The sequence below is a fragment of the Notolepis coatsorum genome (genome assembly GCF_963971535.1).
Source record: "Notolepis coatsorum genome assembly, chromosome: 11".
Lineage (NCBI taxonomy): Eukaryota > Metazoa > Chordata > Actinopteri > Aulopiformes > Paralepididae > Notolepis > Notolepis coatsorum.
This window is the reverse complement of record NC_140175.1, coordinates 15,520,561-15,532,173: the sequence shown is the minus strand read 5'-3', so window position 1 is coordinate 15,532,173 and position 11,613 is coordinate 15,520,561.

The window sequence follows — 11,613 nt, the reverse complement described above, 5'->3', positions numbered from 1 at the left end:
AAAATAGGCAAAAATAGTGTTTAAACAAATGGAAAATTAATGAGGCAATGACATAAGAGAGTTCACTTGTCTCTGTTTTCCTCTGTCGTGGAGGAAAGCTATGGAAAGTGTTTCTTTATGGAGGCAAATATGGCACACCACGCATATACATCTGAGACCCAATGGTGACAAGATGGAGGCAGGCGTCCAGCGTTCATCAATGGTGACACGATGGAGGCAGGTGTCCAGCGTTCATCTAATTAAGGCCAGGTTTGTGAAGAACTTTCTCAGAAATAATTGGCTGGAAAGTAGCCTACGTTTGCCATGCTGAAGAATCGCTGTTAATCATATAATAATATTGCTGTCGTCAGTCTCAAGCAGGTGTGTGAGAAGGAGCTCTGTAATAATGTAATAGTGTAATAGTGTAATAGTATAAGTGTAAAAGTAATAGTGTAATAGTGTAATAGTGTAAAAGTGTAATAGTGTAATAGTGTAATAGTGTAATAGTGTAATGGCGTTTCACCTGTCTCACCAAATCATCCACAGATAAATTACAAATGGTCCAAAATGCTGCAGCCAGGCTACTCACAAGGTCAAAAAAATCATGCCACATCACTCCCATTCTGGTATCCCTGCACTGGCTCCCGGTACACTATAGAATTCACTTCAAAGTCCTCACTTTCACTTTCAGAGCACTTCACGGTCAGGCCCCCATCTACATCACTGAACTCATCCATCCCTACACCAACACCCGCTCACTCAGATCTGCCGATCAGCACCTCCTGGTGGTCCCCAGGTCCAGGCTTAAAACAAGGGGTGATCGAGCCTTCCAGGTGACAGCACCAAGGCTCTGGAACGCTCTCCCCCTGGACCTGCGAATTGCCCCCTCTGAGAACTCTTTTAAAAAACAATTAAAAACACATTTGTTCAGACAGGCTTTTGGTCATGTATAGGCCCTTTTTTTTTTTTTCTTGTCCTCACTGTTCTATAGTTTTTGTTTTAATTAGTGACTCATGATTTTATCCAAATTCTTTTATTCTACCTTTTCTATCTGGTTTCACTGTTTTTAACTGCTGTTTGTTGTTGTTGTCATTTAATTCTGATTTTGTTTTTATTGTGTTTTTATATTAAGCTGTAGTGTAAAGCACCCTGTGCATTCGTGCTGTGAAGGGTGCTATATAAATAAAGGTCATTCATTCATTCATAGTATAATAGTGTAATAGTGTAATAGTGTAATAGTGTAAAAGTGTAATAGTGTAATGGCGTAATAGTATAATAGTGTAATAGTGTAATAGTGTAATAGTGTAATAGTGTAATAGTGTAATAATGTAATAGTGTAATAGTGTAATAATGTAATGGTGTAATAGTGTAAAAGTGTAATAGTGTAATAGTCTAATAGTGTAATAGTGTAATAGTGTAATATTATAATAGTGTAAAAGTGTAATAGTGTAATAGTCTAATAGTCTAATAGTGTAATAGTGTAGTATTATAATAGTGTAAAAGTGTAATAGTGTAATATTATAATAGTGTCATAGTGAATGGGACATCTTGCTCAAATCTGGCCCAAAAGCCATCTTTTTTTCTCATGTGACTCAGATCAGATTTTTCAGTGTGAACAACACAAATCACATAGAATCTGATCCTTTCAATTCTGATTTAGGCCACTTTCATATGTGCTCCTGAATCAGATACAGGTCTGATTTGTTTTAATTAGCTGGCCTCTGCTGCATTCAACTTATAAATTAAAACATAAATGGTAAATGGTGCATTTAAATAGTGCTTTTATCCAAAGCGCTTTAAAATTAGTTCTTCACATTTTACCCATTCACTCACACACTGACGGTGGAGGCGACCATGCGAGGTGCCAACCTGCTCGTCGAGAGCAATTAGGGGTTAAGTGTCTTGCTCAAGGACACTTTGACACACGCTGCACGGGAGGAGCCGGAATCGAACCGGGAACCTCCGGATTACCAGATGACTGCTCTACCTCCCTAAACATAAAGTGTGACTTCAGTGTCCTCCATGTTTACGTCCATCATCGTTATTGTTCATTTACGTTTACAGTTCAGGAGCGTGACCAGTTCACACTGGAATCTGATATTGGCCACATTTAAAAAATAATGTGAACAAACAAACAAAAGAAATCTGATCAGAGCAATAAATCTGAATTGAGCACTAAGGCTCCCAGTGTGAACATAGCCGAAGACACAACAAAGAATGTACTAAAGAAGTATCTATTGTTTAACATCCACAACTAATAATGTACTAAAGAAGTTGCTATTGTTTAACATCCACAACTAATAATGTACTAAAGAAGTTGCTATTCTATAACATCCACAACTAATAATGTACTAAAGAAGTGGCTATTCTGTAACATCAACAACTAATAATGTACTAAAGACATTGCTATTGTGTAATATCTTCAAATAATAAAATGTACATTTTGTATTTCGGTTGTACTTTAGTTTGTATATTGAAAAAAAAACATTTTATCCACTTTTTCTCCCATCCCAATTTAGTCGTGCCAATTCCCCCCTCCCCTGCCTTGATCGTTGCTCGGATGTGCCCCCCACTGGTCGGTCGTAGGGAGGGTTGAAGAATCTATCGCATGTCCCCTCCGATTCATGCGGAGTCAGCCAGCCACATCTTTTCACCTGCCAGCACGGACTCTCATTGGCGAGGTGTAACGCTCACACTACCCTCGCCATCTCCTGTCTTTGCTGTGCAGGCGCCCTGACCTACCTGTAGGAGTCGCTGTTTACAACGACCAGATTACCACCCATCGACTCCCCTCCCGCTGACAGTGCCAATTGAGTCAGTATGACGGCCGGCCCAAGCCGGAGGCAACGCTGACAGCCGGATTCGATACCGGTGTGTCTCTCGCGTTGGTGATGAACGCTTAGACCGCTGCGCCACCCAGCCGCCTATATTGTATATTTTTTATAGTGTTTGGACTTTATTCCATTGACTTGTTCACTGTACGAAGCAGGGGGCTCATACAGAACCAAGCATTTCACTGTCATGTACATGTACTTTATACGTGACAAATAAAACAAAACTTGAAACTTGAACTAACAATGTAATAAAGAAATAGCTATTGTTTAGCATCCACAACGAAACGCTCCAAAGCGTTTTACTCTTCTTCTTTTACTGAAAGTGTCGTAACCATCTTCTGGTTTGGCCAGAACCGCTACTGAGGCACAGAAACAGTCTGTCAGGGAAACTGTAACAAGGGCCAGTAAACTGTGAGCGATTACGTTTCCTAGTGTGGAACGCATCCACCGCGACAGAACACTGAGTAAGGAAAACAACGCTGTGAGGGACGTTACGAGCTGGCTCGAGCTTGTAACAAGAAAGGGAGACAGACACAGACACAATTTAAGAAATAACTAAAGGAATTTATTTAACTATACTATAAAAAGAACTAAATGTCAGCCAATAATGGACAAGTATCAGACAATTTAAGAAATAACAAAAGGAATTAATTTAACTATACTATAAAAAGAACTAAATGTCAGCCAATAATGGACGAGTATCCGTGTGTACGCAGTGCCTGGATCATGAGAGTGTATGTGCAGCATGAATGTTGGAAGTGTAAAAAAACAAAGGCAGGCTTCTAAACAAACAAAAGTAACAAAAAGGTGGAGAGAGGGAAGGGGAGACTAAAGGAAGCCTCCTTGTATTAACCCTTTCTGCGCCAAACCCGAGATTTCTCGGGTTTCGAATCCAACCGTTGAGCGCCAAACCCGAGATTTCTCGGGTTTTGATCCTTTTTTTTTTTTTTTTTTTTTATGTTCCCATTCTAAACACTCGCACGGACCTGCCTGTGTCTCCCTTGCACCGCTGCCTACGTTAAAATTGCAATGACGATCGAATCCCGACAGGTGACAGTATCGCCTACCTTTTGAACTGGGTCTCTAAGGTGTCTCTCTCTCTCTCTCTGTGCCTCTGGCTGCAGGAATCCCCTCCCCCTCAAAGTGAATCAGCACACAGCCATCTGCCGGAGATTTGCTCGCCTGAAACCTATTGTTTCCCGTATTATAGCCATGCCCAATGCACAGGAGTAATGGCGATCGCGGTGGAACTACTGGGATTATTCATTTTGGAGTACCTTCTGACTAAGGTAAGGCCTACTTTAGGTCTATTTTACCGAACCTAAAACATGCTTTTGAATTGATCACAGCGTCGTATTTTACCGAACCTAAAACATGCTTTAGGTAACGATCGCAGCTTCGTAAAACGCCCGCCCCCCCCTCCCTTAATGATTTTGTGAAGAAACATCTATATATGGTATATACCTTTGATTTGGAAATAATATAGGTTTCAGGCGAGCAACCCGAACGATTTGCGCATATGCATATATCACGTCATATCTCGCAATCTAGAATGAAAAAGACTGGATTATTTTGAAAAGGGGCGATGTTTAGCCTGGAATAGCGCACAAACGAAAGTATGTAGAAATGAACTGGTTTGTCAGTGTTGGACTATAAATAGTGCCTGTCAAATGAGCCATACTATTGTCTCCATAGCTATAATATAGAATATACGATGGGTCCGCAAACATCGTGAAAATGGTCAATAACGCTGGCGCCATTGAGTAAAGATGGGAAAACAGCGTGGCAGTCAATGAGTTAAAGGCCTGGGACACACCGGCCCAGGTGTGCCCCAATTGCCCTGATGACCCTCCCCAGCGCTGCTCTGCCAGCTCCACCCACCAATCCTGTGAGACAAGGACACAAACAGAGCAAGCAAGCAAACAGTGTGGGGGAGGGTCGTCACAGTGACCAGAGGCAAACCCCCTCCTCGACTCAATCGCTGCCATCTGGGCGACGCCCCCTCCTTTACTAAAAATAGATCCACGTTTTCATTTGTTCCACATGCCATGATTTATTAGTTCATTTCTCAGGGACAATGCAAAAGAAAACATTACAGCGAGTTAAAACAACAAGATACAGATGCATTGCATGTAGGATTTCTAGCCAAGGTTAATCTGCGACCCCTGTCCCTGGTTTGGCTTTTCTACTTAAAAGTGGTCGTTATATCTCGTCATTACCAAAAGTACATAGTAGTTCAAATGAGAATAATTAATAGAGACATTGTTTACATGATCATACAATAATTACAAGAATGACATCACATTACAGTCATTTTACATGTGTACACAGCATGTGTGTGTGTACCCTGATTCGTTGCCATTCACATAGCCATTCACATAGCATTATACAGTATGTGTATGTATGTGTATATAAGTTCTTAACCCTTTCACTACCACACTACAGAAGGTTAACCTTTCACTACCACACTACAGACGGTTAACCGTCTGTCTGTAGTGTGGTAGTGAAAGGGTTAACCATCTGTAGTGTGGTTGTGAAAGGGTTAACCCTTTTGTCGTGTGGCAGTGAATGGGTTAAAGGGGTAATGCATGCACCCTATCCCCCTTACACTTTTCAGCGCTCCTTCCTGGTTACATACAGGGTAACTATAAAAGAAGGAAGGGTCATTATGTCACTGTGTGTAGTGTGTGAACGCTCATTGATGCCAAGTGTGGAAACGCTCAGTTCAGCCGACATTGAGTTGAATGGGATCAGCCATCTCCTCGTTTATGTCTTTTAAAAACAGGTTATTTATGACCTCAGATGTCAGAATCATCTGCAATGTCTTCAATAGACCTATTCGCCCGGGGCAGAACAACGGGGCAGACTACAATATATTTGAATGAATGAATGAATGAAAAAGTTTATTTTTGGACATGTTATTCTCCATATTTCTCCAAACAACTCACGATATCTTGTTCTGTCGTACCAAATAATCATAGCAACAAATTAAAAAAAAACATTAAAAGAAAAACATTAAAAAAAGAAAAAAATAAGGAATTATACAAAAGGTCAAGAGCAATGTGTTTGGTTAGCAGACATGTCCAAAAAAGGAGTAGAGGAAGCTAAGCTTATTGATCCCTACCCCCTTACATTTATATTTGTTCTTCCATTAATTTGACTAGATATAACATAATTTAGTGTATTACAATATAGAATATACTTTGACTTAAATACTTTGATATTAAAAGATAAAAAAAAAAAAAAAAAACTTGATTCACTTGACAGCAGTGAATATAGTACAGCACTACATACACAATATAACATAACTTTGTTTATTTGCATGTGTTAGCCATGCTAGCGATCTAAACAATAACGCTAAAAGGTGAAAGACTCACACTCACAGCCATGCTAAATGACCTCCAGCCGTTTCCGTTTTAAACCACTTTTAGTCAGCGGATGGTTTCCCCAGAGAGCCCCGTTGTACTTCTTTTGGCGCAGCAGCAGCTTGCGCAGGTCCGGGGTAACTTAGTCACGTGACTCAGTTGGTATTGCTGATTGGCTCGAACACGTTATGTTTGTAAACAGCGAACGGGTCAATAGAACTGGCACCAAAGTCTGGCACCAAGCAGAGCATAGAGCACTGGTATTCTGACATCATGACCCTTGCTTTTTTTTTTTTTTTTTTTTTTTTTTTTTATAATCTTTTTCCCCCTCCTTTTTCCTCCGATTTTCTCCCATCCCAATGTTAGTCGTTATGCCAATTCCCAATCCCCTTCCTGGTCGCTGCGCACTTACCCCCCACAGTCGGTCTGGGAGAGTGGAGGCTATCACGTGCTTCCTCCGACACACGTCTAGCCAATCAACCGCTTCTTTTCACCTGGCAGCGCGGACTCTCACTGAGAGGGTGTAACGTGTGGAAGGATCACACTACCCCCCTTAGATCTTATCCACGCTGAGCAGGCGCCCCGACCGAACTGTAGGAGTCGCTGTTTACAACGACCCGGACCCACCCCGCCAGCTTTCCCACCCTCTAATACTGCCAATTGTATTAGTGTGAACGGCCAGCCACAGGCGAATCCAGCGTCTCCGGCGTTTGGTGACGAACGCAATCTCCGCTACGCCACCTGACCGCCCATGACCCTTGCTTCTTGTAGTTTCCTTGGTTACATAGAATGTCCAGCTGGTCTGGGCAGGACTTGGCCCCATCCTAACTATTGTTCTTCTTCTTCTTCTTCTTTTCTCTGTGTCTATTCATATCAATATACCATGGATGACTTCAGTATAAACATTTGAATCTGGTTAATATCCTTTGTCATAACTTGGATAACTTGCCGACTTGCTTTTGAATAATTACATTCTTTTTACATCCAATTACAGCTATTAACCCGTCAAATCTATATCAATCTACATTCTGTGCTTAATCCCAACGCCCTGACGCATGAAGAGTAATGGAGTGTCAATCTCTTTCTGAGACGCAATAAAAAAAAGCCAGATGGGAGGAAGAGGTGGGATTCCTGAAACATGAGAGGATGGAAACCTCCGCGGGTCCTGAGATGATCTCGCCCAGCGCGCCCCCTCAGATCACCCAGCGCCCACCCAGCGCCCCCTCAGATCACCCAGCGCCGCCTCAGATCGGGCGAGAACAAAGTGAAACGGAGGTACGAGATATTGTCCTGTAGGCCTGTCCCGACTAATGATTTGTATAGTCGATCTTGATTGGCCACAATTTGCTAATAGTCGACTATCCCCCCTCCCCCAAAAAAAGATTTAATAAATACATTTAACATTTAAAATATATATATTTTTTGGATCATTCCATTTGGGCTGTGGGGGTGCTTAATAATAATAATAATAATAATAATAATAACTTTATTTGTATAGCACTTTTCATACAGAGGTTGCAGTTCAAATGTCTGAAGGAGTCGACTGAAGGCTTCTTGTCCTCTGCAAAAGCATGCAATTGGACCACTGATGGATACGTCTTGATATTTGTCTAGTCTAGTGTGTTCATTAGATGGTGAAATCCTCTTTCAGTGCCTCTGTGCCTGTTTTCTTAGGCAGTTAGCCTCGCTGGTATGCGCACCATTAGCATTAGTCACGCTTCTAGGCCTCTTTGCTTTTGGAAAGATTGATAATTTTTTTTAAACGAAGATGCATTCGACTAAGAGGTTGGCAGTCGACTACGGCTCCTTTCGATCAATTAGTTGACTATTTGACTAGTCGGGCTCAGCCTTATTGTCCTGTAATGAAGAGATAAGATTTACCTCAGCCCTATTGTCCTGTAATGAAGAGATAAGATTTACCTCAGATATTGTCCTGTAATGAAGAGGTAAGATTTACCTCAGAGATATTGTCCTGTAATGAAGAGATAAGATTTACCTCAGATATTGTCCTGTAATGAAGAGATAAGATTTACCTCAGATATTGTCCTGTAATGAAGAGGTAAGATTTACCTCAGAGATATTGTCCTGTAATACAGAGGTAAGATTTACCTCAGATATTGTCTTGTAATGAAGAGATAAGATTTACCTCAGATATTGTCCTGTAATGAAGAGGTAAGATTTACCTCAGAGATATTGTCCTGTAATACAGAGGTAAGATTTACCTCAGATATTGTCCTGTAATAAAGAGATAAGATTTACCTCAGATATTGTCCTGTAATGAAGAGATAAGATTTACCTCAGAGATATTGTGCTATAAAGAGGGTGAAGGAGGTAAGACTCACCTCAAGAGTTATTTGACTGTAATGAGGGCACTTTGTCATTCCAGCATCAAATTGTAATCTTACAAGTGAATTATGGCACCTTTCTTTAGCGGTGATATGTAGTTATTTTTGGTTGGTTACCTTGAATGAGTCAGTGAAGTCTGTAAGCACCTCTATAATGACATGGTAAAGGACCATAGTTCTGGGTTCTGACCAGAGACACGCTTATTCTGACACTTTCAGAGGGTAATCGGACACCTGGATTTACGGGAGGGTCTGTGAAATGACAGTAATAACGATACTTAGCATGTGAAATATACTGGTGCAACACTGACCTGTCAGGGGGGGAATTCTAACAACGTGCTCAGGTGCTAGAAGGTGCTCTTCGACTGAAGCAAGCAGCTGTTTTCTTTACAGGACCAAGCGGTAACACTCGGTGGACAAAGGAAAACAAACGTCATTGTCGATTCTTAAATGGAAAAATCCACCCCAAAATAGAATTTACATAATGTTGTTTCTATTTCTATAGAGATTGGTTTTATCTGGTATCACAGTGGCTAAAAAGCTGATAGCATCATGATGGTTAAAAATTTGCCGAAAGGTCTGGATTATTACATATCTCGATGTGATCTATCAAGAAATATCTACAGCAAGAATTTTGGGTCTCAATGAATCCAAAATGACATTGTGGTTAGAAGTGGTGGAGAAAATAAAAGCTAGCATATAATGGTAATGTCTGGTTAGGAGCGAGGGAAAATGGATGGATTATCCAATGGGGGGTCCGGGAGGGGGGGGGGGTTCGAGCTGGAGCATATGTGTGTAGGTTTTTAGATAACAGGTATTAAGGGTATATCCTATATAAGACAATTAACTAAAATGTGATTTCATTGGATGTGCACTGTCAACTAATGCTTGTATATCTTATCTGTGTGTTGTCATGTTTGTTTATGTGTTTGTTTAAAAAAATAATAAAAAAATAAAATACAAAAAATAATGTTGTTTCTATAACACTTACAACTCTTAGTTTAAAGGTGTGAATATGAACATGTATCTCAAGGTGAACACCAGAGAAATGGTAAATGGTAAATGGTGCATTTATATAACAGCTTTTATAAACTTTTGTTCCTCACATTCAGCCATTCACTCACACATTCACACACTGACGGCGGAGGCAACCATGCAAGGTGCCGACCTGCTCATTGGGAGCAACTGGGGGTTAACTGTCTTTGCTCAAGGACACTTCGACACGCTGCCGGGATGAGCGAAAATGAAACCGGGATTCTTCCGATAATGAGCCACTGGAGAGACAAGACTCTAGCAATGATGTCATCAAGAGACAAATCCTGCAGCTACTCCATAGACAGTGAATAGTGGAACAACTCATAGGACACTTTGACAGTAACCATGGTGATTTAACTAGGACACTATGACAGTAGCCATGGTGATTTAACTAGGACACTATGACAGTAACCATGGTGATTTAACTAGGGCACTATGACAGTAGCCATGGTGATTTAACTAGGACACTATGACAGTAGCCATGGTGATTTAACTAGGACACTATGACAGTAACCATGACGATTTAACTAGAACACTATGACAGTAGCCACAGTGATTTAACTAGAACACTATGACAGTAACCATGGTGATTTAACTAGAACACTTTGACAGTAGCCATGGTGATTTAACTAGGACACTATGACAGTAACCATGGTGATTTAACTAGGACACTATGACAGTAACCATGGTGATTTAACTAGGACACTATGACAGTAACCATGGTGATTTAACTAGAACACTATGACAGTAACCATGGTGATTTAACTAGAACACTTTGACAGTAGCCATGGTGATTTAACTAGGACACTATGACAGTAACCATGGTGATTTAACTAGGACACTATGACAGTAACCATGGTGATTTAACTAGGACACTATGACAGTAACCATGGTGATTTAACTAGGACACTATGACAGTAACCATGGTGATTTAACTAGGGCACTATGACAGTAGCCATGGTGATTTAACTAGGACACTATGACAGTAACCACTGTGTGATTTAACTAGAACACTATGACAGTAGCCATGGTGATTTAACTAGAACACTATGACAGTAGCCATGGTGATTTAACTAGAACACTATGACAGTAACCATGGTGATTTAACTAGGACACTATGACAGTAACCATGGTGATTTAACTAGGACACTATGACAGTAACCATGGTGATTTAACTAGGACACTATGACAGTAACCATGGTGATTTAACTAGGACACTATGACAGTAGCCATGGTGATTTAACTAGGACACTATGACAGTAACCATGGTGATTTAACTAAAACACTATGACAGTAGCCATGGTGATTTAACTAGGACACTATGACAGTAGCCATCGCAACTTCATTTTTGGCAATCGAAAATGAGAACACTCTACTGTTCACTCATCTCACCTTATCTTAGTTATTGTGTTGAAGTATGGGGGAATACTTATGGGACTAATATAAAACCATTATATATACTACAGAAGAGGGCTGTAAGAATCACACATAAAGTGAATTATCGACAACACACAAACATATTATTTATTAAATCTAGAATAATTAAACTTGAAGACATGGTTATGTTTCAAACAGTTTTAATTATGTTTAGGGCAAGAAATAAGATACTGCCAGAAAAGTTACAACATCTTTTTCATTTAGAAAGTGAGTTTAGTAGGAGGACATTTAATTTTAAACATCAGTTTGCACGTACCACACTTAATCTGTGGATTGTTTGTTCCTTTGTATATGGTATGAATTATTATTTTGTGTAAATTAGGTTGTACGCCGACCATCAAGTGATACTTGTTTAGTTTAGGAATAGGGGGCAGGTAACCATAAGATTTATTCTTCTTCCTGCTCATTTTGCCCATGGTAGAACGCTAGGTTATGACTATAACCAAGTTCTGTTAGTTAGAGGTGACGCTTGGCATCACACTGCACTATCTCGCGTACGTGCACGCGTACTGAATAAATTCCACAAATGTACCTCTAATACCAGTATTAGTCTGACCACACCCCTCATCAGCTTACCTTCATAAGCAGGTGTGTGGTCACCTGCTCTCCTCCTTCCCA